We start from the raw sequence: 27,518 nt of genomic DNA on the forward strand, positions 1-27,518 counted from the left end.
TGCATGTAGCTGTAGTTCCCTAATTTCACTGCAATATACTGGTAATAATTCTATGTGTGACATTTTATCCCTTTTATTTACCAGGTTTGTCATTACAAACAATGTCGGTTTGAACCTTCTTAGAATGCACGGATTCAGTTACCAGAATGTAAGGATTTTTCAGAGTACAATATATATCTAGAAAGACCATTTTTCAACTACTTTCTAGTTATGATATCTGTCTTAAAGTCTTTAATAATTATAACAACTTAGTCATCTAGGATTTGGCAGCTGGTGATTTTGTTTTTCCTTGAAAACTGGTTATATTTTCCCACTTCTTTGTATATTATGTTGCATAGACTCTGGGTCCTATTCAAAGCCTTTGGGGTAAGTTGATCATTTTGTTTTGTTTCAGGAGTCAGTCAGTTTGATTCAGATCAGTTTGATTCAGATCCACAAGTTAAGTCTCACCTTCTGTGGGTGCTGGGCCCTATCAGTTCAGTTTTCAAAGGCTTTGTTATTCTGCTTTGAGTCTGTCCTGTACATACAACCCTCAGCGATTACTTTAGAACTTGGGCAATACAGTAGTCCCCCTTATCTGTAGTTTTGCCTTGTTTCAGTTACCTGTGATCAACTGTGAGAAGCAGATGATCCTCCTTCTGACTTATCCTTAGAAGGTCAATAGCTTAACACTGTGTTATAAATGCCTGTCATTCACCTCACTTCATCTCGTCCTGTAAGCATTTTAACCATCTCACAACATCACAGTACAAAAATATATTTTGAGAGTGAGGGAGAGACCACATTAACAACATTTATTACAGTATATTGTTGTAATTGTTCTATTTCACTATTAGGTCTTGTTGCCTAATTTATAAATTAAGCTATAAATTATAGGAATGTATGTATAGGAAAAAACAGTATATATTGGGTTTTATCTGTCTCAGGCATCCACTGGGGATCTTGGTCATATTTCCTATGGATAAGGGGAGACTACTGTAGTTTAAATTGCAGTTCCGTTCACATGTCTTTTGCTATAGAGCTTGTGTCTTTGCTGAAGATGCTTAGTTCATGTGTGAGAACAGAATTTATGTGGGTCTCTGCATAGAATTAGGGGGATCCCCTTCTACATTCTCCCCTTGTGATACTCCATTCATGCTCTTTTTTGCAGGGTTCCCTTTTATTAATCCTTCTGCCAGAAATATGAGGTTTTTCTTGGGAGTTTTAGCTGCCTTCCATAGTTGCAATGGCTGACTAGGGCCCACACTGGGGCAAAGAGGTGAGAGAAAAAAATGTGGATTCCCTCTGTGCTCTTCAGATCACAGAGGCCTCCTTTCCCAGCTCCCTTCTTTAGAAACATAGGTGTTCTCTTGGTCCAAGCCTAGGCCTCAACTCTCAGGTCAAAGCCCAGAGGGAGAAAAGGAGAGGAAAAAAAAACAGGTATTCTCCCACAGAAGCTCCTTTTCTCCATTCATCTTGCTAGAAACATAGGATTTCTCTTCATTTTTAATGCCTGTGCTACCATTAGTTTTACTAGATGTCAGGCCTCACGTCAAAGCTGTGAGAGAAAATAGGAAAAACAAACAGGGCATTTCTCCAACTTTTGATTCTCACCAATCTGCCGTTTTTAATTTACTTTTCAGAGCCCTCAGGTAGTTGCTTTTTGTATTTTGTCCTGAGCTTTTAGTTGTAATCAGTAGGAAAGAGTAGTGTAATCATCTTGACTGGCAGTGCAAATCCAGGGAATGCAAATTACTACTACATATCCATCAGAATGATTAAAATGAAAAGTTCAGACAATTTCAAGTGTTGGATAGGGTGTGGTACAACAAATTCTTATATATTCTTATACATAGTGGAAATGTCAGTTGATGTATCTTCTTTGGAGAACATTTTGTCAGAGTCTATTAAATCTGAACACCTGCATACCTTATGATGCTGAAAATCCACTCCTGAGTATACTCCCAACAGAAATGCACATATGTTCACCAAAGATGTATATAATAATGTTCATCGCTACACATTCCTAATGGCTCCAAACTAGAAATTCCCAATTGCTTATTTATGATAGCCTGGATAAATAAATTGTCATATATTCATACACTGGAATACCATATATAGTAATGAAAATAAATTGCAACCACATTAAACAGTGTGGCTGTCACTCAAAAGTGTAATATTGAATTGAAAAAGCCAGATACAGGATGCCTGGGTGAGTCAGTTGCTTAAGTATCTAACTCTTGATTTTGGCTCAGGTCATGATCTCACAGTTCATTAGATTGAGCCCCATGTTGGGCTCTGTACCGACAGCACAGAGCCTGCTTGGGATTCTCTTTCCCTCTTTCTCTCTGTTCCTTCTTAGCTTGCATGCTCGCTCTCTTTCTCTCTCTCTCTCTCTCAAAATAAATAAATAAATAAATAAATAAACATTAAAAAAAAAAGAAAAGAAAAGGCCAGACACAAACTAGTACATTTACATGAAGTTCAAAAGCAGGCATAACTAATCTAGGATAATAGTTACCTTAGGACATGGAGAAAAAATAGCAACATGGGGGTCTTTTGGGATCCTGGTAATATTCTTTGTCATGATTTGGGTTCTGGCTACATAGGTGATCTTCATTTTATAAAAATTTCATTGAGCTGCACACTTATGATTTGGGCATTTCTTAAAAGAAGAAGTTTTAAAAATACTTACATTTATCCATCTCACCATATCCCACCTATCCCCTCATTCAATAGATGCTTGCTAAATATTATACCAACTTCAGGGACAAAGAGAGTGATCACAGACCTGCTTATGACATGGTGAGTATCACTAGTGAATACCTTGTGGCCCTAATGGTGAATGAGCTTTCTTATAGTTGTGATATTGAGTCTACCATAACTCATATTAAGGCATATTACATGGCTATTAAGAAAAAAAAATCTTTTGTTGGTTCTAGAGTTAACTGAGAGTTTAAGGTGGCAATGATCCAGTCTCTGAGGTTTACATTTGTAGATTCAAGGAGAATTTTCTTAAAGTACAGATAAATCAAGCACATTATGTTTTTGCATGTTCAGTCACATTCGGGGAAAAAAAAAAAGAAACCTTGCTACTCAAAAACAATGAAAAATAACTTTTTATAAAGTTCCAAATCATAAATTCACTGCAAGAGTCATCATTGAGATATAGTAAAGTATTTTTTTTTAGTTGATCAGAATTGTTTCCCTAATTATGGTACATAAATCCTTGTATTATAAAATATGTGAAATTGTGACTTAACAAGCAACCATAAAAAAGTTTGCTCTTGAAATAAATAGTTTTAAACAAAAGAACAAGGAATTTAAATAAATAAATAAGGTAGTCAGTGAATTTAACACTCATGCCTAAGAAATTCCCTAGTTTTATTTTTTTTATTTTTATTTTTTATATATTTTTTTAACGTTTATTTATTTTTGAGACAGAGAGAGAGCACATGAACAGCGGAGGGTCAGAGAGAGGGAGACACAGAATCTGAAACAGGCTCCAGGCTCTGAGCTGTCAGCACAGAGCCCAATGCGGGGCTCAAACTCACGGACCGCGAGACCATGACCCGAGCCAAGGTCGGCCGCTTAACCGACTGAGCCACCCAGGCGCCCCTGAAATTCCCTAGTTTTAATCCAGGAGCTTGTGGAAAGTAAAATTTACTTCTTAGGTCACGAGGACAGTAGTGACCTTAGGCAATGTTGCGAAGTCTGAATTTGTGGCAGTGCTTAGTGCAATATGTGCAGATATTCCAGGATGGAGGGTCAGGGTGGCGATAACCTCCAGAAAGGTACTCGGAATTTGGAAATGGTAATAAAATACCGTCACTTGAGGTTGGAAGGATTAGCATGCAATTAAGTAGATCAGCCATCTGAAAATAGAATTAACTCATGCTAACATCTGATTTGTAAGGTGCACAAAAATCTCCTATATCCAGTCTGTGTTTTTGAGGGAATTCTTGTAACAGGTTATAATGGCTACCATTTATTAATCACTATATATTCAATAGTGTGCTAAGAGCTTTATATCCATTATCACATTTAGAATCCCACCAATCTTTAGGAAAGATATTGTTAGCTTTGTTTACAGATAAGAAATCAAGGTTTAGAAAGTGTAAGTACCTTGTGAAATGCTATAAAATGTAACATACGGTGACTCTGGAGTCAGATTTCTTGGTTTCCAGTCCCAGTTCTATTGCCTGTCAACTATGTGACCTCAGACAAATGACTTAATCTGTGTTTTGTTTTTTCATGGAGGAAATAAAGATGATGATAATAGTACCTGTACTTTAGAATTGCTCAAAGGATTAAGTGAAATAACTCACTTAAGGTGCTTGATAAACAGAAGTCAATAAATAATGGTTATTATTAAATTAGAGGCTCACAGTAATGGATGTTAGAGCTAGTGAATAATATCCAGTTAATGTACCAAATTCAATCAACTGTAGTTAGTAAAAATTTTCTGGGAGAATCATATGTCGTCAGAAAAATGGTTTGGTAACAGTGGACAAAACATAAGAATATATCTGGTAATGACCAAAAGAGAAGGCTATTTGAGTTCAAGGATTACAACTAATTTTCAAAGAGAAGTAGTTCTAAAATAGAAAAGGAATTTCTATCCAACTTGAAAGAAAACTCCCTTAAGACTACCCATTCTCTTTCTTCTAATTACACACTCACGAGACAACCTCTGACTGATCGTTTTCTCTCCTGAGTACATTTAAACCACCACAGCAAAATACCCAGAATGAATTCTCCATACTCAGTATTCTTTTAGATTTAGCTGTCTTTGTAGATTGATAAATTGACATTCTGAGGTGCATATCACTTTCGTATGGGTCCTCTTAACATGTTGATCCCCAAGAGGTTAATTAACACTGGTGGAAATGGTAAAGTTGAGTCCCTGAACCTACAAAGCTAAGAATTTGGCTTTGGATATTGTACTACAGCTCTTTATGCTTACAAGTAACAAAAATCACAATAAAATGTCTTAAACAGCAAGAAGGGGAGGGAGTTAATATTACAAAGAGAAGGCGTTTGATGGAATAGCAGGGCAAGAGTGCAAAGCAGATTCAGGAGACTGAAAGAAGCGTGCTTGCACTCTTTCGGCAGTCTCTTGCCACTACCTCTCTGCTTACACATCATTCTTTTCTATCTATAGACCAGCTTTCCCTGCCATAGGACATTCATAGGACAAACAGAAGTAGTACATACTGACTTTAGACCTGAGTAAGTGGGGCTCTCAATGAACCCTGTACCCCTGGGAGGCCCGCCCTTTGGAGAAACTTCTTCAAATGTTCTGGGTCCCCTCTGGTGCCCTGGAGCCGGAACCTAGTCCTGTGTGGATCTTGGCAATGGAAGCCCTGGAATGTTCTGTTGTTGCTGGTGGTGGGGTTTGGCCTGGTCAACAGGCCCTTCTGGGTGGGATGCTCTAAATCTGGACCTGGACCTTATTGGCCTCAGTCCCTGTTTCTCCCTTGCAGAGTCCTCTCGACAATAACCCACTCACACTGCCCGGGGTCCACCAGGTGCTGAGGACTGGGACTAACACCAATGGGTATGGGCTCGGGTTGCATGGCCCCTTGCCTGTTGCTGGTGAGCCAAAGCTCCCACTGGCCAGGGCAGTATTTCTTTCATGAGACTGCACCAAATTTAGCTGCCAGAACAGGGCTGATTCACTGATTTGGGGATGATTTTCAGTAACACCGACAGAGGACAAGTTGAGGACCGTGGCTACCCACTTTCCTCTTTGGGCTGCCTGTGTGAGCTGGTACATGGACACTTTACCTGTCTGTGTTCAGATCCAGGAGCCTCCTCCTGAGGAGCTACTGAGAGAGGTATGAGTAACCCACGTGTCTTTTATACTGGGGTCCTCCCCGCCACCCCGGCGTTGGTGCCCAGGGCAGTCACACCACCCTTTTGCAAGCTATGTGTTATATGTCAGGTAATTCTGGTCATGGCCATTCTTGTCCCCTTCCAGAACTTTCCAGACTGTAGTACTGCGAAGTCAGTGTCCCCTTTCTGTCAGTCATTTTTTGCTTTTTATCAATGTGGTGACATTTTGCTGTCCTGGATTGGTCTCAAGACCTGTGGGGCATGTGATAGATATGGCTTACCTGAATGGGACTTCTCTTCTTGCTCTGCCCAGGGCCCCTCATCAATCCCCACTACTGGTAACTGGTATGTGGAAGGCAGGGTAGAGATCAACATTAAAAAGGTCATGTTCTAGCAGTGCAGTGTGATCAAGGCTTAGTTCAAGAGAAGACATGGTTGGAAGATGTGTTGTTCTATGTTAATGCTTTAAGTTCCATAAATAAACACTATAAACTTCTAAATGATAAATTTAACATGACCATAAAACAGAACAATTGTTTTCATTTTCCTGCATCCTCTGGGTAAGACTTGCATTTGTGGTCATCATCAACAAAGCACATTAACAATATTTGAGAGTCATTGGAAACCATTATTCAAGGACATTACAATGGGTGTTGCCATGAGATGAGTGATGATGTATCAGAATTCAATAAATGACATTAGGGAAGTGCAGAGGCCAGAAGATCTATACTGTTTCAATTTTAAAAGGTTCCAAAGAGCCATAGCATTGTGAATAGTAATAGTGTTGGTACCTTTTCCTTACAGTGGGATATATGAAATTAGCCAAGAATGGTATCTTTGACAATAAATAACACAAAGAGGTGGATCCTGCAAACTAGGAAAAGTTTTCATGTGCATTGATTGGACAATAAACATCTGTGTTGGTACCTTTTTCTTGCCCTAAATTTTAATCAATAAACCACTATACCTCACATGAGCCCATGATTTTTGTAATTACTTTTATAATCAAATTGTTGCTATTGATGGCTTCTACCCTGCACACCCCCACATATTTTCCCAGGGCCTTGTATACCTTAGAGGGAGTACTGGACAGAAGATAGTGTTAAGAAAGTTTCTACCTTTGTATCTCTTTTCCATTCTAGAGATTCTCAACTGGAATCTCTTGGCCCCAACTTCAAATTTTCAGACAAAGGCTCTGGCTATGCTAACTTGGTCCAATCAGCCATGTCAGGTGGTCAAGGGCATGGTGTAATGTACAACCCTGACTGCTAGGATGAAAAGGGAAAAGGATAGCACCCAGAGAAAAGAAAACGCAGTTGGTTTTTGTGTTAGTTTTCTAGTGCTATGTAACAAATGACCACAAACCTAGCAGCTTAAAGCAATGTATTTTATTATCTCTCAGTATCTGTTGGTCAGAGGTCTGAGCATGGCTTATTTTCTGCCTAGCATCTCACCAGACAACAATTAAGTTATCCACTGGGGAGACAATTCCATCTGAGGCTCTGAATCATCTTCCAAGCTCATACAGGCTATTGACAGAATTCAGTTCCTTGCAACTCAGAGTCTCATTTTCTTGCCAGATGTCAGCCAGGGCCAGCTCCTAGAGACTGCCCTTAGGTCCTAATCATATGACTCTCTTCTTACAGCATGGAGTTTACTTCTCCAAAGCCTGCAAGAGAATTTCTCTACAGTCTATTCCTGCTGCTGCTGCTGCTGCTGCTGCTATCACCGTTACTTTTATTATTATTTACTACCACCACCACTACCACTACTGTAGGCTTATATAACGTAATGGAATCAAAGGAGAAATGAATCCATCACCTTTGTCACGTAATGGAACCGGATCAAAAGAGTGGCATCCCATCATATTCACAGGTCCTGCCCACACTCAAAGGGAGGGCATAATACATGTACACCAGGAGGAAGAATCTTAGGAGCCATCCTAAAATTCTGTCTACCAGGGCTCTTAAAGATGGCCACTACAGTTGCCTCTATCTTAAAGGACTGAGAAATATTTAAACTGTCTGTCCTCCTTATTCTCTTAAGAACAACAGTTTAGGGGTGCCTGGGTGGCTCAGTCAGTTAAGTGTCCTACTTCACCTCAGGTCATGATCTTGCAGTTTGTGGGTTTGAGCCCTGCATTGGGCTCTGTGCTGACAGCTTGGAGCCTGGGACCTGCTTTGGATTCTGTGTCTGTTTCTCTGCTCCTCCTCAATCACACTCTGTATTTCTCTCCTTCCAGAATAAATAGACATTGAAAGAAAAAAAGAAAGAAAGAAAGAAGAAAGAAAAAGAAAAACATAGTTTAAGGGGCACCTGGGTGGCTCAGTCAGTTGAGCGTCCGACTCTTGATTTCGGCTCAGGTCATGATCTCAGGGTTTATGAGATAGAGCTAGCTCCATGTTAGGCTCTGCGCTGACAGGACAGAGCCTGCCTGAGATTCTCTCTCCCTCACTGTCTGCCCCTCCCTGCCTCACACTCTTGCTGTTTCTCAAAATAAATAAACTTAGAAAAAACAAGAACAACATAGTTTACAATATATTCATTGTAAACTATGAATATATGAATATTCATAGACATTCAAGTCTCAGGTACTGGAAATATACATCTCTGGGAATATTTTGTCACACAGAATTCTTTTTCTACAATTCAGGGACAAGAAATTATTAAACATTTATTTAGTACACTTACAGTTTGACATTCTTAGAAATTCAGTGGATTAAATGATGTGAGTATATACACACATACAATTCACATATTGCCTACAACTTAAATTCTCCTTTTTTTCAGTGCAGACTATTAATAGGGAATTTTTGCCAGCTGGTGTTTCAGAGTTCTTTATAAATTAATTATTGTATTTACTAGCCATGTGGGAGTGGAGAAGTCTAATTGGGTCAAGGAGGCTGGTTCTGCTGGAGACTGAAAGGCAAAGCATGTATAAGGTATCAGTTGCAAATCTAATGCAGTGCTTTTTTGAACACGTATGTTAGAAAAGGGAACCATACTGAAATTACCTGCATATTTATGGAAAAATCACATAATTAGCATACACATTTATTGAAATTTGCCATCAATCTATGGCAAAGACAAAATATTTTAGCTGACATGAAACTGCACAGGTGTGCCATGCCACAGGAGGAATGAGATGCTTGATGCTAATAGCACATTCATTCACTCATTCACGCACTCACACAACAGGACCAGGCTAGATATTATAGCTACAAAGAGGACAATATCCTAGCCTAGTGCTCACAGAATGCTGGTGAATATGGATGTGTAAAGAGATAGAAAAAGAAAAATGTCATAAGTGTAGGACAGTCATAATCAGAGAATATTGTGGGCATTTCTAGGTGGAACAGCTCTCCCAGTTCACAGGTAGGGAAGGGAAATCCATCTGGGTTAGTTCATCACAAGTCACAGAAACCAAATATAGTAAAACTTTATCCTTCAGTGCTAGGACCAGAGGGAGGCAAGCAGGTCACATAGGGCATGAAATTTCAAGGGGTGTTGTCACAGTTGCTGGGCCTGGGTGTGTCACCTGAGAGTGTCTCCTTAAATTTTGGGGGTAGGCAGCTGCACACTGAAGCCTTGGTCCTGTTTTTCCCTTTGGTCTTATCCTTAGTCAACACTTTTTTCCCCCTAGTTTTCTTCCTAATGAAAAACAATTGAGAAACTCATTCACACTGATGTAAATAACTAAAAATTTAAACTACACATTCTTTAAAAGAATTTTCAGTTTAGCAGAAATCATCAAGCCCTTAAACCATGGCTCAAAACCTCAAATGTTTGCAGGGCCAGGGAGTAGCAGGCCTGCATAAGATGCCAGGCAATGAGGGAGATTGTGATGAGCTATTCAAGGACCTTCAAATTCAACCTAAAAATATATACTGTTTTGGACAAACAGAAAGTACCTGCTGGATTATTAGATCAGTAGAGTAGCTGTTTGTATCTTCTGCCAAAGGTTAAAGAAATTTAGTTGCTATGTTAGAATTTCTCTAGGCAAATGGTGTAAGGACATAACGAGAATTGGATGGAAAATACCTACTGGGGGGGGGGGTATTCTTTCTTCAATTAAACTTTCCTTGTGAGGCCTTATTAAACATTTCTTTGGCTTTCTTTCCCACAGACCCCAAGATCTGGCCTAGTTATCCTAGTCTGCTGTCGCAGCTTATTGTCTTACCTGTATTTCATGAGCCACAAGACATAGCTGGAAAGTTTTTCACAGCTAGAAACTAGAGAGAAATAGATAACATTTAGGGAAAAGGAAAGTTACCATATCACTAGAACTCTTAAGAGTCTCTTGTCTAGACAGAAGTGTATAGTAGATAAGAGTAGTCAAATATACCCAGTGTGCTTTCCTTTTACCTGGAAACTGCAGGTGCTTCTGAAGGGACTGTCAATCATAGTGCTCCCCTTAACTCCAGCACAGTTTGGGATCTTGGCCCAGGTTGTCCAATCAGAATACTCAGTCCCTTGAAAGGGAGGAAGGAGTAAAGCAGCCAGCCTGTGATCCATTCACTTCCTTTATCAGAAGGACACCACTAGGGGAAAGAGAAGAAGAGAAGTGATGTGGTCTAATTCCTTGTCAACTGAACTTCAGGTAAATAGAATAATGATTTTAGACAGGAGGAGGAAGCCTTTCATACAGAATGCCCTTTAGCAGGTGTCCCTTGATAAAAACTGCTTACAGTAAATAAACCTGGAATCTATTGATTTATGGGACATAGCTTCCCAGGAGAATTTCATATAAACTACACAACTCTTGGAGGTATAAAATGAAGATGTTTTATAAATAAAATACTTCCCATTCTGTGAGGTAACAATCGACAAAACCTCACACAGAAACGTCATCTATTGCTCTGGGCTGGTGGATAAAAAGGGCCTTGTAAAAATGTTCCAGACCTTTCTCTGCTTTGTCTTTGTCTCTTGATTTCCTATGCCCTTTTAATTTTTAGTAAAGCTTGATGCTGGGAAAAATCTGATTGTTGTGAGACTGACTTGGTAATCCAATTCTGTGTGTTATTTCGACTGGCCATGGTAATTGGTTGAAGAATGAATGAATATGCGAACCAGGAAAGACTGATCAGAATATTCCCTAGGATTCATTTAGGAATTCATTTGGGAGAGAAAAGTTCTCTCTCTATCGGAGTTCTTAAGCTGGTAAATGTGGGAGTGAGACACACCGCAGAGAGAGAGCTCACCCACAAAAGGAAGCCAAACAGACACACTAAGAACTGATGGATGGAGACACTTAAAGAGAGAGGGGGCTCCTGGGTGGTTCAGTCGGTTGGGCATCCGACTTCGGCTCAGGTCATGATCTCGCGGTCCGGGAGTTCGAGCCCCACATCCGGCTCTGTGCTGACAGCTGGGAGCCTGGAGCCTGCATCCGATTCTGTGTCTCCCTCTCTCTCTGCCCCTCTCTTGCTCATGCTCTGTCTCTGTCTGTCTCTCTCTCAAAAATAAATAAAGATTAAAAAAAGAAGTAGTAAGGGATAGGAAGAGAGAGTGAATTCTAAATATAGCATTTGAATCTCTGAATTTTTTCTGTTAAAAACTCCTGAATCCCCTGGACTTCCTACATAAGCCAAGTCAACACATTCTTCTTTTACTTAAGCTAGATTATACTGGGCTTCTGCCACTTGCACCCACAAATTCTGACTAATATTCTAGCTGGAATTTGGTACAGACCAGACTAGGAGGAAGAACTGAGAGCTCAGAAACAGATGAGTCTTCCAGGAAAAAAAGTAGTTCTCAGAGATAAAAATCGGATAAGAAACAAAATACATATCATAAAACTATTGAGAACTTCCACCCCTGGTTCACACATAAACATTATTGAAGGACTAAATAAGATTGCAACTCTTACAACAATATTTTCAACCACTTTATCCTGAGCAGTATGGATGCACACTCTTCTGCCTTCCTTTTCTTTTCCCAGCTGTTCACCGTGACCAAGTAAGACAGTGTTTTCCAGCTTTGGCTTTGGCTTAGGAAGCAAAGCTGTTTTAGAAATTGTCGCTTTATGTTGTAACTACCTATTTGTTTTATATATTCCCAATTCCTTACAGATAGGAGATAAATCTTATTTATTTCCTCAACCTCAGCACCTGGAACACAGTTAGTGCTCAATATTTGTAGAACAAAGGAAGAGAGGGGTTTTATTTTTGCCATCATTGAAACTATGCACAGGCGTGACCAAGGGGAAATTGCATGGGCTTGGTTCCTTCCCACTCCATACCAAATGTGCATAATTATATTACTTGGTATGCACCAAACTGTTAGCTTATGATGAATACTTTCATAGTTAAGGCATGCTGCTAACGTTTGTGGTGAGCAAGGAGTGACTACCCTAAATTGTTCCACAGTTTAGAGTAGTGGTTAAAATCACAGGCTTTGGAACTAGAATTCCTGCTCTGTTGCCTGCTAGCTTTGTAACCTAGGTCAAAGTGCTGTGTCTCAGTTTCCTCATCTGTGTAATAGGAATAAAAATATATCATAAGGTTGTTGTCAATATTAAATAAGTACTATGTTTAAAACTGTGGAAAAAGAGTGTCTAGCACACAGTAAGTGCCATGTGTTTGCTGTGATTATTCTTATTGTTGTTCTCCAAGCCTCACTTTTATAATGGTAAAATGGGTATAAAATTATGTCTGTGGGTAAATTGCAAATAAGATAATGCATGTAAAATTCTTGACAGTAAATGCACAATACAAAGCAAGTATTAATAGCTATTATTAGGATATAGTTAGATTAATTGGAAGTTAGCATGTGCACCAAACATGTGTTACCAACTTTCAAAAACAAAACAATAATAGGACTCATTAAAGTGTACTTGCACACTCTTAAGTAGTGTAATGTTGGAGTTAATGTCATAGGCATGGAAACCAGTTTGCCTGGGTTCAGATCTCAGCTCTACTACATATTACTTGTGTGATCTTGGGCAAGTTACTTAACTTCTATGGGTCGCCTCTAATAAAATGAGATTAATGACAGTGTCTGCTTGATAATGTAGCTCTGAGGATTAATTGAGGCGATGCCTCTAAAATAATAAACACGATGCCAGAAAAATAGTAAGCAGGCAATAAACATTAGCTTATTATTGCTGTGAGCCTCAATCACTTTCAATGGTAAAAATGAGGATGTAAGTGTCTACCTGACCAGACTGGTATGTGGATAAAATATGATAATGCCAGTGAAAATGTCTAGTAAATAGGAGATATTTCATAAATGCCACTTTTCTTTCCCATTTTTATGATTCAGGAGACAACTCAGAACTTTACAATGCCTTAAGGTTATCAGTATAAATATCAATTGGATTTCTACATGTGCGGTTATAGGACAGAGAGGATCAGGTAAAATTTGATCAGTGACACATACTAAGTGTTGTTTATTGAATAAATATCATTTAGACCATTCAGTTGGCTTATTAGCTGTTCTTTCTTATTAAAGAAGATTGTGCCAGAAATACCCTGTTTTTGTATATTCGTTTGATTCAGGTCACAGATAAATGGCGATTTGCTCTGTTCAGAGAAGGATAGAAAAGTAGGCTGGTATTTCAAGTTTCTTACAGCGAACATGGTGCACAATCTGCTAGAACTGAAGGAGAATGTTATTAATCAAAAGGTGCATGAGGAGGCAAAGGACTTCATTATGCTGTTTTGCTCCCACAACTTGCACCTGGAGCTTTTTAATGAATGTGCCCTTTGGAGACAGGTGGCACTCTGCAAAGCGTAAACCTCTCTAAACCTCTTCTTGTCTCAAACTGACACGTCTTCATGGCACTGTGAATAATCAATCTAAGCCTTAAATGATGTGAAAGGCTTTGGTAGGACTGTAATTAGTTGAAACTATTTTTTTCTTGGTCTTTAGGAGTACACATGGCTAGAACAAGGGAAAGAAAACGTCAAGAAACAGCTGGAAAAAAGAAATCATGTATTCATTGAAAAAGGCAAGCCTATAAACAATGATATTGTGTACTGGATGAACAAGTACAGTAGATGGCAGTTTAGTAACATCCAATATCGTTTTGTCATGTTTAGAAGTCATCTTTTTTTTTAAAGAATATGTAAAAAATATGCATCTTATGTTTTATATGTTTATTGTCATCTTTTCTGGGAAAAGTTCTGTGTGTGATCTCTGTTGGCTTAGAGAAACAGAATTGTTATAAACTTGTCAAATAGTACAGAATATAAAAGGGACATTGGGGTGCTCTGGGATTTTTACACCACATTTTATTAGCATCTCATTCATTTTGAAGCACATAAAGATTTTTTTTTTATTTGAAGCAATAAAACTTGGGAATTACTCTCAAGTAAAATAACACCACAACCAACAATTGATTCCTCTGAAAACCCGGATGTAATTTTAGCATTTCATGGATGGTTCTTTAATTGTTAGTTAAAATATTTAGGAAACTAAGAGAGGTGTGGAAAGGGAGCAGAGACAGAGAAGATATTAGGAAGGGAAGGTAAAATTTCCAAGAATTTTTGAATGTGAAAAGGAGAAGAAATAAGAACCTAACCTTTCCTGAGTTACAAGTTCAAGATTGTATCACTTGTCTGTCACATGGAATTCACCAAAAGTCCAGGCATTTAAAAAATTCTGATCCCAGAATGGAAAGCTGACAGTTCTTCCTACAATGGAATCAGACCATTACACACGCTCTATTGGTTTAATTGAGCATACATTATATCCTTCAGCAAGAAATCTTCTGCCATGGTACCCTATTTTCTTGGGCACCAGGGCTTGACAGATTTCTCACACAACTAAGCAGTTGAGAATGATACAATTTTGACATGAAATGTGCTTATACTTTGAAAGCCATTAAACAAGACTTGTTTGCTTATAATTTTCTAATAAAATAAAGGGCCTTCTGTGGAAAGCAGTTTTAAAAACACATCATAACATTGTAAGTGTGTAGGTCTTGCAACGTTTGTTCTAATTTTCTAGTGACAGACACAGAGTAATAAGATTTCCCTAACAGATGCTTAGTGCTGGGTACTCACATGCCACTCAAGCTGACAAGGTTCTAGGAAAAAACACTTTTGTCACCATGTTACCATTTTGAAAAATGAACTGCACATAATTGCACATAATTCAATTTTGCTTAATTGAAAAGTATAAACTTCACAAAATATAATTTATTAAAGTTAATATGACAGAATTAATTGGAAATATACCCCAAACAACCCACTAGGTCCTGTTCTACAAATTTGTCTGCAGACAAGATTCTAATCCTTCGTGCCTGGAGAAAAGCATTAGTTTAGTTTACAATAGGATCATAGAATTTTGAAGTTGGGAGGGAGACTGTGAGGTCTCCTGTTTCAAATTAATACCTACTTTTAAGGATTTTCTTTCTATATATATCCCTGTAAGATTTTAATTTAATTAATATTCAAATAATAAATAGCAAGCACCATTCAAATAATAAATAACAAGCAGGTTGTAAATGAAATGAACATGGTTTCTTCACTCATTCATTCTCTCAACAGATATTTATTGAGCATCACACATAACTGGTATGTTCCAGGAATTATGTTAGAGACTGTTAATGCAAGAATAAATATTTTGCTATTTCTGTCCCTGAGGAGGAAGTCAGAGTATAGCTGGGAAGATAGACAAATTAATAACTATATTGTAGTGTGATAAAGGCTATGATAGGTAGACAGTCGTGTGGAAAAACAGATGAGGGAGCAATCTGTGTCACCTGAGGGTTTTTCAAAGACAACAGACAGGAAATCACATTTGAGCTGGAGCAGGAGTTCTCAGAGGAGAAGTGGAGGCTGAGGATCTAAGAAAGGAAATAGGCATGAAGGCAGAAAAATATGTTGGGAGGGTGAGTGTGTGAAATGTAGGGAATGTTGGGAAGTGATAGTCAGACTTGGAAAGTTAATTAAAGGAAAGACTGCAAATATCAGATTCTAAATAGGACAATTGAAAAAATGTGAAAGTGAAGATAGGGATATGATCTGATTTATATTTTTAAAAAACTAGGTTTGTAATAGATATGTTGAAGTATGTTCTGGTGTTTTACTTGGACGGTGGAAGTGACAATGGACAAAGGTATATATATTAAGATATGTTTTAGAAATTGACTGAACTCAGGGCACTTGGATGGCTCAGTCAATTAAGCTTCAACTCTTGATTTTGGCTCAGGTCTTGATCTCACAGTCCTGGGACTGAGTCTCACATCACACTGCATGCTCATGGAGCCTGCTTAAGATTCTCTGTCTCTCTCTGTCTCTCTCTCTCTCCCTCTCTCTGTCCCTCCCCTGCTCACTCTCAAAAGAAAGGAAGGAAGGAAGGAAGGAAGGAAGGAAGGAAGGAAGGAAGGAAGGAAGGAAAAAGAAAGAAAGAAAGAAAGAAAGAAAGAAAGAAAGAAAGAAAGAGAAAAAGAAAGGCAAAGAAAGAGAGAAAGACATTGAACTTGGTGGTCAGTTGCTTGGGAGAGGCAGGTGCTACAGGAAAGGGAAAAGTGGATGACTTTAAGAAGTGTAGTTGGCAGGATTAGGTTTGAGGATTTGGACAGGCACTTATTAATCCTCTTCACAAACTTTTGAAGGTTATAGCAGATGAGAAAAACCGAAGTTTTAAAAAGTTAACTAATTTGATAAGGTTACCATATAGGTAGTAATTTATGGAGACCAGATTTGAGCATATTCTGTGCAACTAATCCCAGAAGCCAACTTCTTAACCACCATGCTGACTATTTCTTTCTGTACTTACTGAGTGGGCAGTGATACCATTTACCAGACTGGGAAATAAAAAAGAAAAAGTTGTGAATAGAAGATAATCAGTTTGACCTTTAACATCTTGAGTTTGAAAGGCCAGACAGTGGAGATATTCCCAAGAGTATTGGAAATTACAGTCCTGAAGCTCATGAAAGATGTGGAGTCAGAAAGTTCAGATTTGGGAGATATCAGTGACTAAGAGTGTAAGAGTAACTCAATGGCCCAACGAATAGGCATAGGGAAGAGGATTGAGCAAAAAGCTTACAGTGGCAGTGGAACAAAGAGTCAGGGGAAGGAGACTGAGAAGGAGCACTCAAGTGACCTAAAGGGAAACCAGCATAATACATCTTCCACATAAGTCTGTGAAGTGAAGACCTAACTTTTTTCCTTCGAGTATACATTGGATAGAAGGTTGAACCATTGTCTACTTAAATTGTCCATTATTGCATTAAGAGCATCCTTACAACTGAAAAATTGTCACTCGTAGTCTCTTTTTTTTTCTGAAGTTCACAATCTCTTCCGATTCAGGGTCACCATCTTCTACTTCACACAAATTCCCATCATCATACTAGACCATGAATCCACATCTTTGATGATGATGGATGTGCCTGCTCTCACCTCAATTTCTAGACTGTGCTTGAGCCAACTTTACCTCCAATATGTTTCCATATTGTTCCAGGGATTGCTCTGCTTGTGAAATATTTAACCATGAAATTCCAATGACTGAGCATAGGGTCTTCCTGTCTCTTTCCCACTAACTGAATTCAGATTCAACTTTGTTCACATCACTTATTGAGTATGTATCATATGTTGTGTGCTAGGATTTAGGATATATATCTATATCTATGTATATCTATATCTATATCTATATCTATATCTATATCTATGTCTATATCAGGATATATATCTATATCTATGTTTCTATCTCCATCTGTATCTAGATCTGTATCTGTATCTATAGATCTTAGCACTGAGACATTGCCCTTAATCTTAAGAATTTCACTAAATAGGAAGGGAGCAGATATGTAAACATTTTTTTGCCATCTGGGTGCGATAACTAAAAAGACAGAGGTGTATTATAGGAACAGTAGCGTGTATGATGGAAAGTTTGAGCAGTTGCACTTGAGTTGGAAATGGGAGACATGTTATTTATCAATAATTGCCTAACTATACCCCTAAACTTAGAGGCTTAAAATGGCCGTGATTTATTATTTCTCACAATTCTGTGGGTTGACTGGGCTCCCCCTACATTCAACTCATGGTTGGGGTAGGTAGGAAGAGCCAAGAAGGTTTTACTCACACTATGGGGTATAGGTGCTGTAGGCTAATTCTCACTCCCTGTGGCCTTTCTCTCCACATGATATACTTCAGACACAATAGCTCAAACTTCTTTAGGGCATGGTAGTTGGGTTACATTGGAACCAGCACAGTGCCAATTCTATAGCATTCTGTTGGCTTGCTCTGAATCAAGGCTCTTTTTGTGGGAGTAATAGCATAAGTGTTGTAAGGATGGGACAAAAATTCAGCAGCCAATTTTGTTTTTAACAGACAAATTACCACAGGAGACTTTAAAAAGGAAGAGATGCTTGAGATGAGTCTCAAAAGCTGAGAAGTTCATCAGGTTAATGGGGGGTTAGAAGAGGATCTCTTCAGGAAGAGCAGCAGTGACATGAAGGCAGGAAGCAACATAGTCATTTGGCTTGCCAGGATATGTGGAATGCCTATGAGCATTTGTGGGAAGGAATGAGAAATACAACCAAGATTATGGAAAGCCTTGTTGTAAGAAGTAAATTGAAATTTACCTTCCAGATAAAGTCTGCAGAATGCCCTTAAAGAGGTTTTATGTAGGGGAGCGGCTGCTCTTTACTCTCATTGATTCTTCTACTTTGCAGGCTTTGTGTGTTCTTGATCAATAAGCCTTTGGCTTTCTTTCCTCATTCAATCCAACTTACAACTCATAGTATTCACTTAAACCTCTCTTACCAGCCCAATACTCTCATGACCTTCTTTTCATTCTGTTTTCCTAAACTTCAATTTTAGAATAACCTATCCATTTGTTCTGATCTTAGTACCAGGTATTGAATAATACTAGAGCAAATCACATAGCCATGTTGATGGCCTGCCTTATACATTTATGATTTCTAACCTCTGTTGGGCTCTTAATATTGCCTAGCAATTTTTATATACCCTTGCCCATTCCTTATGCTGGTCATTCCTTACCAGTCTTTTTAAGTTTTGCATTTAATGCTGCACTAGCTCCCCTTAGCAGATTACCTTGACTATTTCACAGAGGAAATAGCTGTTATAGCTGTGAAAAACTTTTTTCACGTCATCTCTTTGAAGTTCACTTATTCTTTCTCCTGGATCAGCCCCTTCCTTTCCTTCCAAATTCCTGTCATCTTCCTGAGACTTCTTTTACTTCTCCTATACCTCTGAATTGGTTTACAGTTCTCATCCACTTTTATCTTCCTTCCTTCCTTCCTTCCTTCCACACTCATGTTTCCTCCTTTCCTTCACCTATGCTCATACCCCAAGCCTTCTACCTCTTGCAAGCTCTTGCTCTAATAATTATGTCCTTACTTGCTTTTTCAATCTATCTCTTCCCACAACTTTCTCCTCAGCCTAACACATGAAAAAAAAAGTTCTTAATCCTATCATTTTCTTCAGCCTTGCTGCCTCTGCAATCCATAATCTCTCACTGTACTCCCTGATGATTCTTATTTCAAATTTACTCCTCAGCAGCCTGCAATTTGACTTATGTCTTGATCAAATGCCTAGCAGTTTCTAACACATGGTATGCATGTGTTAGATATGCATGTAACATATGTGTTGATGATCAATTTCTAATTGCCGATATTATGTTCTCTTTTTAGCCCTCATTTTACTTATAGTAAGAGGTGAGGGACAGATTCCATTTTAAGGTTCTGCTACTGGCATAATGGAACTTGCAAACCACACATGCAAGTGGACATAATGGCTGATTCTGTACTCCACAGATTTCTTACAAAATCAATGTTACTCTATTTGCATTTTAGTTTGTTGGAGCCTGTGTTGTACCAATGGCTAAATATACTGAATGTTATTAGTATTATTGATATTGCATATATAAAATAGATAAAAAGTTATATACTATATTATATTATACCATATAAAATTACTTTTTATTACATCTCTCTTGAATTATGGTGCCCATTTAATACATGATAATCACAGATTTTTAGAACAACAAAACTTTCTCATATACTAGGAAGATAGTATATTTAGGAAGATAGGAATCAGGGTTTCTTGGCCCAGAATAATCAATATATTTTTATGAGATGAATGGATGAATGTTTCTTATATGTAACCCAGCCAGATTTATAAATGAACATAGAGTGTATTTCTGATATTTCAAATTAAAAATACCATCCATTGTTAGGGCTCAGAGTGTTTACACATTCTAAATGACTGCTGCGCTATTGTTATTGAAAGAAAAAAAAAAAAAACTCCACCAATTAGTACTGCAATTCACAGGTAAATTTTGTTTGTTTTCTCTGGAAATTTCATCTGTTAAAGTGCTGTTTTGGATGTGGTCTTTCCATGGAAACACGCATAAACTCCTGACGAGTTTGAACTTAAACCACTGCTATAAAACTAGGTACTTATTGGCCTTCAATTCATCTGACTTTTATCTTATGGAATGTGAGCTCATTTAATGGCATCAAGCGAAAGAAGCTAGAATAGCATCCCGTGTACTGCATACCTTTGGGACCTTCCTGTATAATGTTGACATTCAGTCTCAACCAGCCTGACAATAAAATGATCCATTTATCCAACACAAGCAGGCAAAGGAGGAGATACTGTATCTTTTCACTCTGCCTCCCACTCCCAGAGCCAGTCCGATGCTTCCTTTGGGCCAAACACACGCACACATAAAGCACTTCATCAACAATTTTTCATGTTTTCCGTTAAATTGGATTTACTCTTCTTACATGAATTTTCCCCTAGATACTTTTTCCAAATAGCACAGAAAGTATTTGAAGTGAACTAAAACTTTTTAATAATAAACTTTGTGGTTATAAAGCCCTAGGACTAGGAAACACTTATAAACAAATAAAAATGAACAGCTTTACCATTGTATAGACAAGACTAGTGAGGAGTTTAGAAAAGATATTAGCCTAAATCTTAAAAATAAAACTTTTCAAAGGGGCAGTATCATCTAATTGGGGAATTTTATAATTTATAAATTCCTTACGAATCTACTCCATAAAGTAATTGCTTTAATCACCAAGAGTATTGAATAAAATTTTTACTTCCTTAATTCCACTCCCTGATAGTTCTGTTTCTTTAAAAAGAGAGAGAGAAAAAAAAGCCTCTAAAGCAATTGTGTTTTTACCTATTCTATGACTATTATGGTTTCTTGATTAGATTTCTATTTTCTCTTACTGAAAATAAACCTTTCCTTGTTAAGCCATGTTTTGTTGCCAATGGAGAATTCTCTTTTTTAGAAAATGCTTTAATTTATTTGGGGGTGGGGATCGGCAGAGTGAGGGTCTGAAGTGGGCTCTGAGCTGAAAGCAGCGAGCCCAATGTGGGGCTCGAACTCACAAACTGTGATCTCTTGACCTGAACCAGTTAGGCGCTTAACCGACTGAGCCATTCAGGTGCCCTGATGATGGAGAATTCTAGAATGACCAGGCAGGTTTGATAGCCCCTCAGTTTTGCTGTTGCAAGTGACATAAACCCAACTCAAACTAGCTTAACTCAAAATAAGAAATCTCTAACTCGTAACGGAAAAGTCCACAGGTGAGCCTTAGCTTCACATGCAGCTTACTGTAGAGCTCACATCATTAAAAGACCTCTCTGGGTTGCTTCTATTATCAGGTTGACTTTCCTTTTGAGCATAATGGATAAGGCAATTCTAGTTCATCACATCTTTATTAATTCCACTTGAAAGTCCAAGCTTATCTTCTCCAGGAGCATATGTTCGAATGGGCTACTGTGATGGTTAAGTGCAGTAGTATTTGTTATGTTAGATATTATTACTATCCCCTTAAGTTTGTGCTACTTGTCCATCTCTGTACCAAGCATTGTGGTCAAACAGAGTATCTGGATAGTTTAAACCCTCTTGTAGAGTTTTAGGGGAAGGTGTTCAATCCCATACAAATCATATATTTGAGAATAAAGATATGTAAATTCTCTAAAGGATCAATAGAGTACTTTTTGCCAGAAATAAAGGTGAAAAGCTGGCAAGTCAATTGTGGTGGTTCATTTTACGTATTGATCTGAGTGGGCCATGAGGTGCCGAGATATTTGGTCAAACATTATTCTGGGTGTATCTGTGAGGGTAATTTTGGAGGATATTAACATTTCAATCAGTAGACTCTCCCTAATGTGGGTGAGTCTTATTTCATCAGTTGAAGGCCCAAATGAAGACAAATGGGATGACTCTCCATGGATAAGGAGAGTCACGTCCTGCCTGACTGCTGAGATGGGATATCAGTCTTTTCCTGACTTTGGACTTGAACTGAAACATTGGCTCTTTGAAGTAATAAGTACGATTCTAATAAAATTAAAAAAAAAAAATGGAGGAGGGGCACCTGGGTGACTCAGTCAGTTAAGCATTCTACTTCGGCTCAGGTCATGATCTCACAGTTTGTGAGTTGAAGCCCTGCGATGGGCTTTGTGCTGACAGCTCAGAGTCTGGAGCCTGCTTTGGATTCTCTGTCTCCCTCTCTCTCTCTGCCCCTCCCCTGCTTGTGCTCTCTCTCTCTCAAAAATAAACATTAAAAATATTGTTTTTTAATTAAAAGAGAGAGACATGGACAGAAAGATTTTGGATGGCAAATGTGGCAGACAGGCTGTCAGGGAAGCAAGTGATGCTCAATGAAAGACTTTGCTTAGAGGTGCCTGGGTGGCACAGTAGGTTGAGCATCCAACTTCAGTTCAGGTCATGATCTCACAGTTTGTGAATTCAAGCCCCACATTGGGCTCTGTGCTGACAGTTCAGAGCCTGGAGCCTGCTTTGGATTCTCTTTCTCCTTCTCTCTGTCATTCCCCCATTTGTCTGTGCGCTCTCTTTCAAAAATAAAAATAAACATTAAAAAAATTAAAAAGCAATACCACTTGCCTATAGATGGTATGTGGACCAGGTCCTGTATCAGTTAACAATTTTTCAGTTACAACATTCAGAAAATCCAGCAGAAAATATATAAAACCAGAAGGGAATTTATTGGTTCTCATGACCAGTACTTATAGCTTGTGAGCCATTTATCAGCTTATTGCCTCTGGGCTCCAAATTCACCCTTCAGTATATGTTCCATGGTAACAGACAATCCCGTTTAGTGTTTTTCCTTTGACGTGAGACTTTCACATTAAAGCATTCTTAGTAGAGGCTGCAGGATGGAACTTGGAGGAGGAAGGAGCTTTCCTTACTTGTCTGGCTGCTGCTTGGTGGGCCAGCAGTGCAGGTGTAAGGCCATCTGGTGACCTTGTGCCCCGGAATGTGGTCCTTGGGCAACTTTTCAGGCTGGAAGTGACCACTGTGCTATATACTTGACATAGATTAGCACTCCAAAGTCTTTCTGTCTGCACCAGTGCCCCATTTCCCTTTTGTAGATCCCTGTGCAAGCTGCCTGTGCCCCAGAGAATCCCCACCAAGCCCACTTCCACTACCCCTAAAAGCCTCGCATGCTTTGCCTGCCATCCAGAAGGTTTCTACCTAGTACAGGTTGCTGGTTGCCTGCTCCCCACCTGCAGTCCATGGGGTTGCTTCCTAATGGCCTAGCAACTACAGAACAGCCTATGTCTGGGAAACCAATTAAATTTCTGGACTCTCCAATGGTGGAGATAAACTCCACCTTCTCCAAGGAAGTCTGAACACCAGCATTGGTAAGGGGGTCTCCTTCCAAGTTTGTCCTTCTTAGGGTATTCTTCCTCAGCCCTAGGGTACTATATAAAATTTCCTTATATATCATAGTGCCTCTCTTGTCACAGTTTAATACTCCTTGATATTAAATTTCCCATTGTTTATGTTTCTATGTAGTTTCTATCACCTCATTGGACCAGACTGATATAATTTTTCTCAGGGCTCAAAATTTATTATCAAGAGCAATCTCTTGGCTATGCTTCCCTTGGGGTGTCTCCACCTCAGCCAGACTTTCTTTTTGTGGATTCACATATTGTATTTTTATACTATCAAATCTATTTGAAGACGCAAAGCTTTTCCCCATAAGCTTTAGCTCTATCTCCTCACATGTCAGTATCTGTATGCACATCCTTAATCCGATTACTGTGTCCTCAGGGGATTCTCAGTTTCCCACTATCTACCTACCTAGAGTCAGTCACTTTTACATTGTAGGATTTGTCACTTATAACACCCTACTTCTGGTATCAATGTCTACATCCGTTATGAATTTTTTTCCCTTATAGGGTCTTGAGCTTGCCAGCTTTGGGGCTGGGACTTACACCATCAGCTCTCCTGGGCCTCCAGCTTGCCAACTGCAGACCTTGGGACTTGCTAGCATCCATAATCACACAAGCCAGTTTCTTATAATAAATTCCTCCTGCCCAACACACACACATCTTTTTGGTTCTGTGTCAGTATTGACCTCTGAAAAAAGAAGGGAACAGAGGTAAAAAGACACGGAACATGAGGCTAGGGGATTGAATGGAGACATGAGGATTGGAGGAAAGTTGGGAAAGATCTAACACGACACCTTTCTTTCTCCCTGAAGGAAACTATACTGACTTCTAACACCATGGATTAGTGCTGCCTGTTTTTGCATTCTGTATAAATGTCATTAGATTTCATAAATTACTTTGTGTCTAACCTCTTTCATTAAGTATTATTGATGAGATTTGTACATGCTGTTGAATGCATCTATAGTTTATTAATTTTCATTGCTTTATAAGTACTCCAGTGTATGAATACACCACTATTTATTTTTCAAAGTGACTGTTTATGTGGAATTTGGGGGTTATAGGATGTCCATGTGTTTAGCTCTAGCAGATTCTGAGAATCAACTTCCCAAAATGGTTCTATCCATACACTTCCACCAGCAGAATATAAGAGTTCTCGTTGCTTCATAACCTCTCCAGCACTTGGTTATTTTCAGACTTTTAATCCTTAGCCTAGGACATCTAAACTTAATTTTGTATGCAGGGGTGAGCCACTGAAGGATTTTCAGCTGGAAAGTGGTGTGAAGAGGAGAGCTACACTGGTAGCATTGCATAGATTAGAGAGCAAGAGAAAGACATGAAGAGGGAGGCCAGTTGGAACGCTGTTTTAGTGATTTCATAAAAACAATCTGAAAATAAACTGGAGTATTAATAGAGGGGCTAAATTGGAAGAGACAAGAGATACTACTGTAGTGTGTGCCTATAAACAGTAAGATTTGGCAATTAATAAACAGTGCAGGCAAAGGCAGCGTGGCTGAAGAGGAGCACATGCTTGAGCTTAAGCGACTGACAAAGCATTGGTAGAATCTTAACTAACTCAAGAAGGATTGGGAGACAATTATGGTTTGGGGGAAATGATTTTTACTCAAAATCTATCATTTACCTTATTGAGGTCTTTACAAGACTCTTAGTTTAAAGCTATGATGAACTTTTTTCCCAACTCTCATTTCTTATCATTGGAAGATCCCTCTCAGTAGAAGTTGGCTCTGTCGGGCAAGAAAGAACCAGAGCTGTGGTGGGATAGTTAAATTGCCTCCTCTGTGAACTCAGTATCCAGAGGAAGCAACAGAAGGTTTTCTATTATCCAAACCTGACAGCTTTGGTGTAAGGAGTGATAGTAGCTAGGAAAGTGACAGGTCTGGGACTTCTGGGAAGCCTAAGTCCACATAGCTTTTAAAGCAGGAGCTATTCTGTGTGCTCACTTCCATCACTAATTTCTTTCTTTCTCTCTAGACATTTGTTTCTATCACTGACATAAGCAATTGCTTCTTCTGTTTTTGCAATACAATTCTCTGTTTAACTGGGTATTCACAGAGATATGGCAAACATGTAAATGCTCCAGGACCAGCACTCCACTACATTCACGTGTACTGGTATTGAGGTAGTAACTCCAATTGATTATTTAAAAGTTTTTAAAGTTTATTTATTTATTTTGAGAGAGAGAGAGAGTGTGTATGTGGGTGTGTGGGTGTGTGGGTGTGTGTGTGAGTGGGGGAGAGTCAGAGAGATCTGGAGAGAGAGAAACTCAAACTGGCTCCAGGATGTCAGCTCAGAGCCCGATGCAGGGCTTGATCTTATGAACCTCAATATCATGACCTGAGCCACTGAAATCAAGAGCCAGATGCTCAACCAGCTGAGCCACCCAGGTGCTCCAGATTATTTAAAAATTTGAGACAGTTTGCTTGCATAACAGTTCAGGCATTGCTGTGTTGGCCTATCTATATGCATTGCTACTGAATGGATCTCATAGGCTGTATGTGTGTTTGCGCGCAGCTTCTTTAGCAGAGGTTTTTATTTTATATCTTTGGTAATATTTTACCGGCCATTGTATCCAAAAGCTTAAGACGACTTATTAAGTTTATTTATAGTGTTTCCTCCAATGAAATCACTTCGCAAAGGATTTGTCTTAAACGTGTACTTTCCAAGCCTGTTACTGTATCTCAATAGCTTACAGTGTGGCACTAACAGGAAACAAAAGTAATAGTACTTTATATTTCTAGACCACTTTAAAATTTTCAAGGATCATTTGCATATACTTTATTTTCCTTTACCCACCATCTTGTGAGTGAGGTGTTATTTTCATTTTTCAGATGAAGAAAACTAGGCTCAAGGTCATACATAGTGTCACAGCCAGGACTTTAAATCAGATCAGTGCCTGTGATGGTTAATTAATTTTGTGTGTCAATTTGACTGGATCATAGGATGCCCAGATATCTGGTTAAACATTGTTTCTGGGTGTGCCTGGAAGAGATCAGCATTTGAATTGGAGGACTGAGTAAAGTAGATTGCCATTCCTAATGTGGGTGGGCATCATCCAATCTGCTGAGGGCCTGAATAGATCAAAAGGATGGAAGAAGGGCAAATTCACTCTCTGCCTGTTGGGGCTGAGTCATCAGTCATCTCCTGCTCTTGGACTGACTGAGACTTACACCATCAGCGCTCCTGGTTCTCAGCAGGCCTTTAGACTCATGTTAGAATTCATACCACTGGCTTACCTGGGTCTCCAGTTTATAAACTGCAAATGGTGGGGCTTCTTAGCCTCCATTATCATGTGAGCCTATTCCTTGTAATACATCTCATTATCTTCTTGATTTAGCTTCTCTGAAGAACCCTGACCAATACAGTGACCTTTTGCAGTGCCTCTGCCCTGATTACCTTTTGTGTCTAGCTAGCGATATTCCTGTTATCCTTCAACTGTTAGTCATGAAGTATATTCTTGCCAGGTGAGGATTATCTGTATATTGCATAAATAGACATTAGCATTAAAACATCAGCAATTCTCAAAATTACCGGGTTAATTTACTGCCTGGAACTGAGATAGGGGAACTGAAGGGATCCCATGAGGGGAACCTATGAAGATAGCTCTTTTGCTGCCTCTGTTTTTGCTGGGACCTGCACCTCCACCTTACACATGCTTTAATGTGTGTCCTCTTTGTAAAGGTCAAGTAGTTAATGATTTCTTTGGAGTCTTCCAGCACAATAGAAACATTTAATGAACAACCAGGCAGGGTTGTCATGTAGTCATGTATGTTTTCTAATGCCACTGACTCCAGACCCCTGGCTCCAGGGCATAAGTGACTTTTGGAGGACACTCAAGCACTTGTCCTTGCTCTGACCACTTCTTGGATGCCTGAGAGGACATGTACACCAGACCACCATCCTCAATAAAAACTCCAGAACCCAGGCAAAGACAAGACTCACTCTTCTTTCCTTTTCCAAATCTCCAGATGCTCTGTCTGTATCTGCACTCTCTCTACATCTTCAATAAACTCTGCTTTCATTTCCTCTCAGCTCAAGTTTGATTTCTATCCT

General features: G+C 38.9%; 1 long non-coding RNA gene across 1 annotated transcript; it reads left to right on the plus strand.

Moving 5' to 3' along the window:
- The first annotated feature begins 1,112 nt into the window (after positions 1–1,112).
- On the plus strand, positions 1,113–13,760 carry LOC116738233. The gene is made up of 3 exons (XR_004343929.1): positions 1,113–1,258; positions 2,719–2,784; positions 13,687–13,760. It is a non-coding gene; the product is annotated as an uncharacterized LOC116738233 (long non-coding RNA).
- Positions 13,761–27,518: the final 13,758 nt, after the last annotated feature.

This window comes from Lynx canadensis, chromosome C1, assembly GCF_007474595.2.
Source record: "Lynx canadensis isolate LIC74 chromosome C1, mLynCan4.pri.v2, whole genome shotgun sequence".
Lineage (NCBI taxonomy): Eukaryota > Metazoa > Chordata > Mammalia > Carnivora > Felidae > Lynx > Lynx canadensis.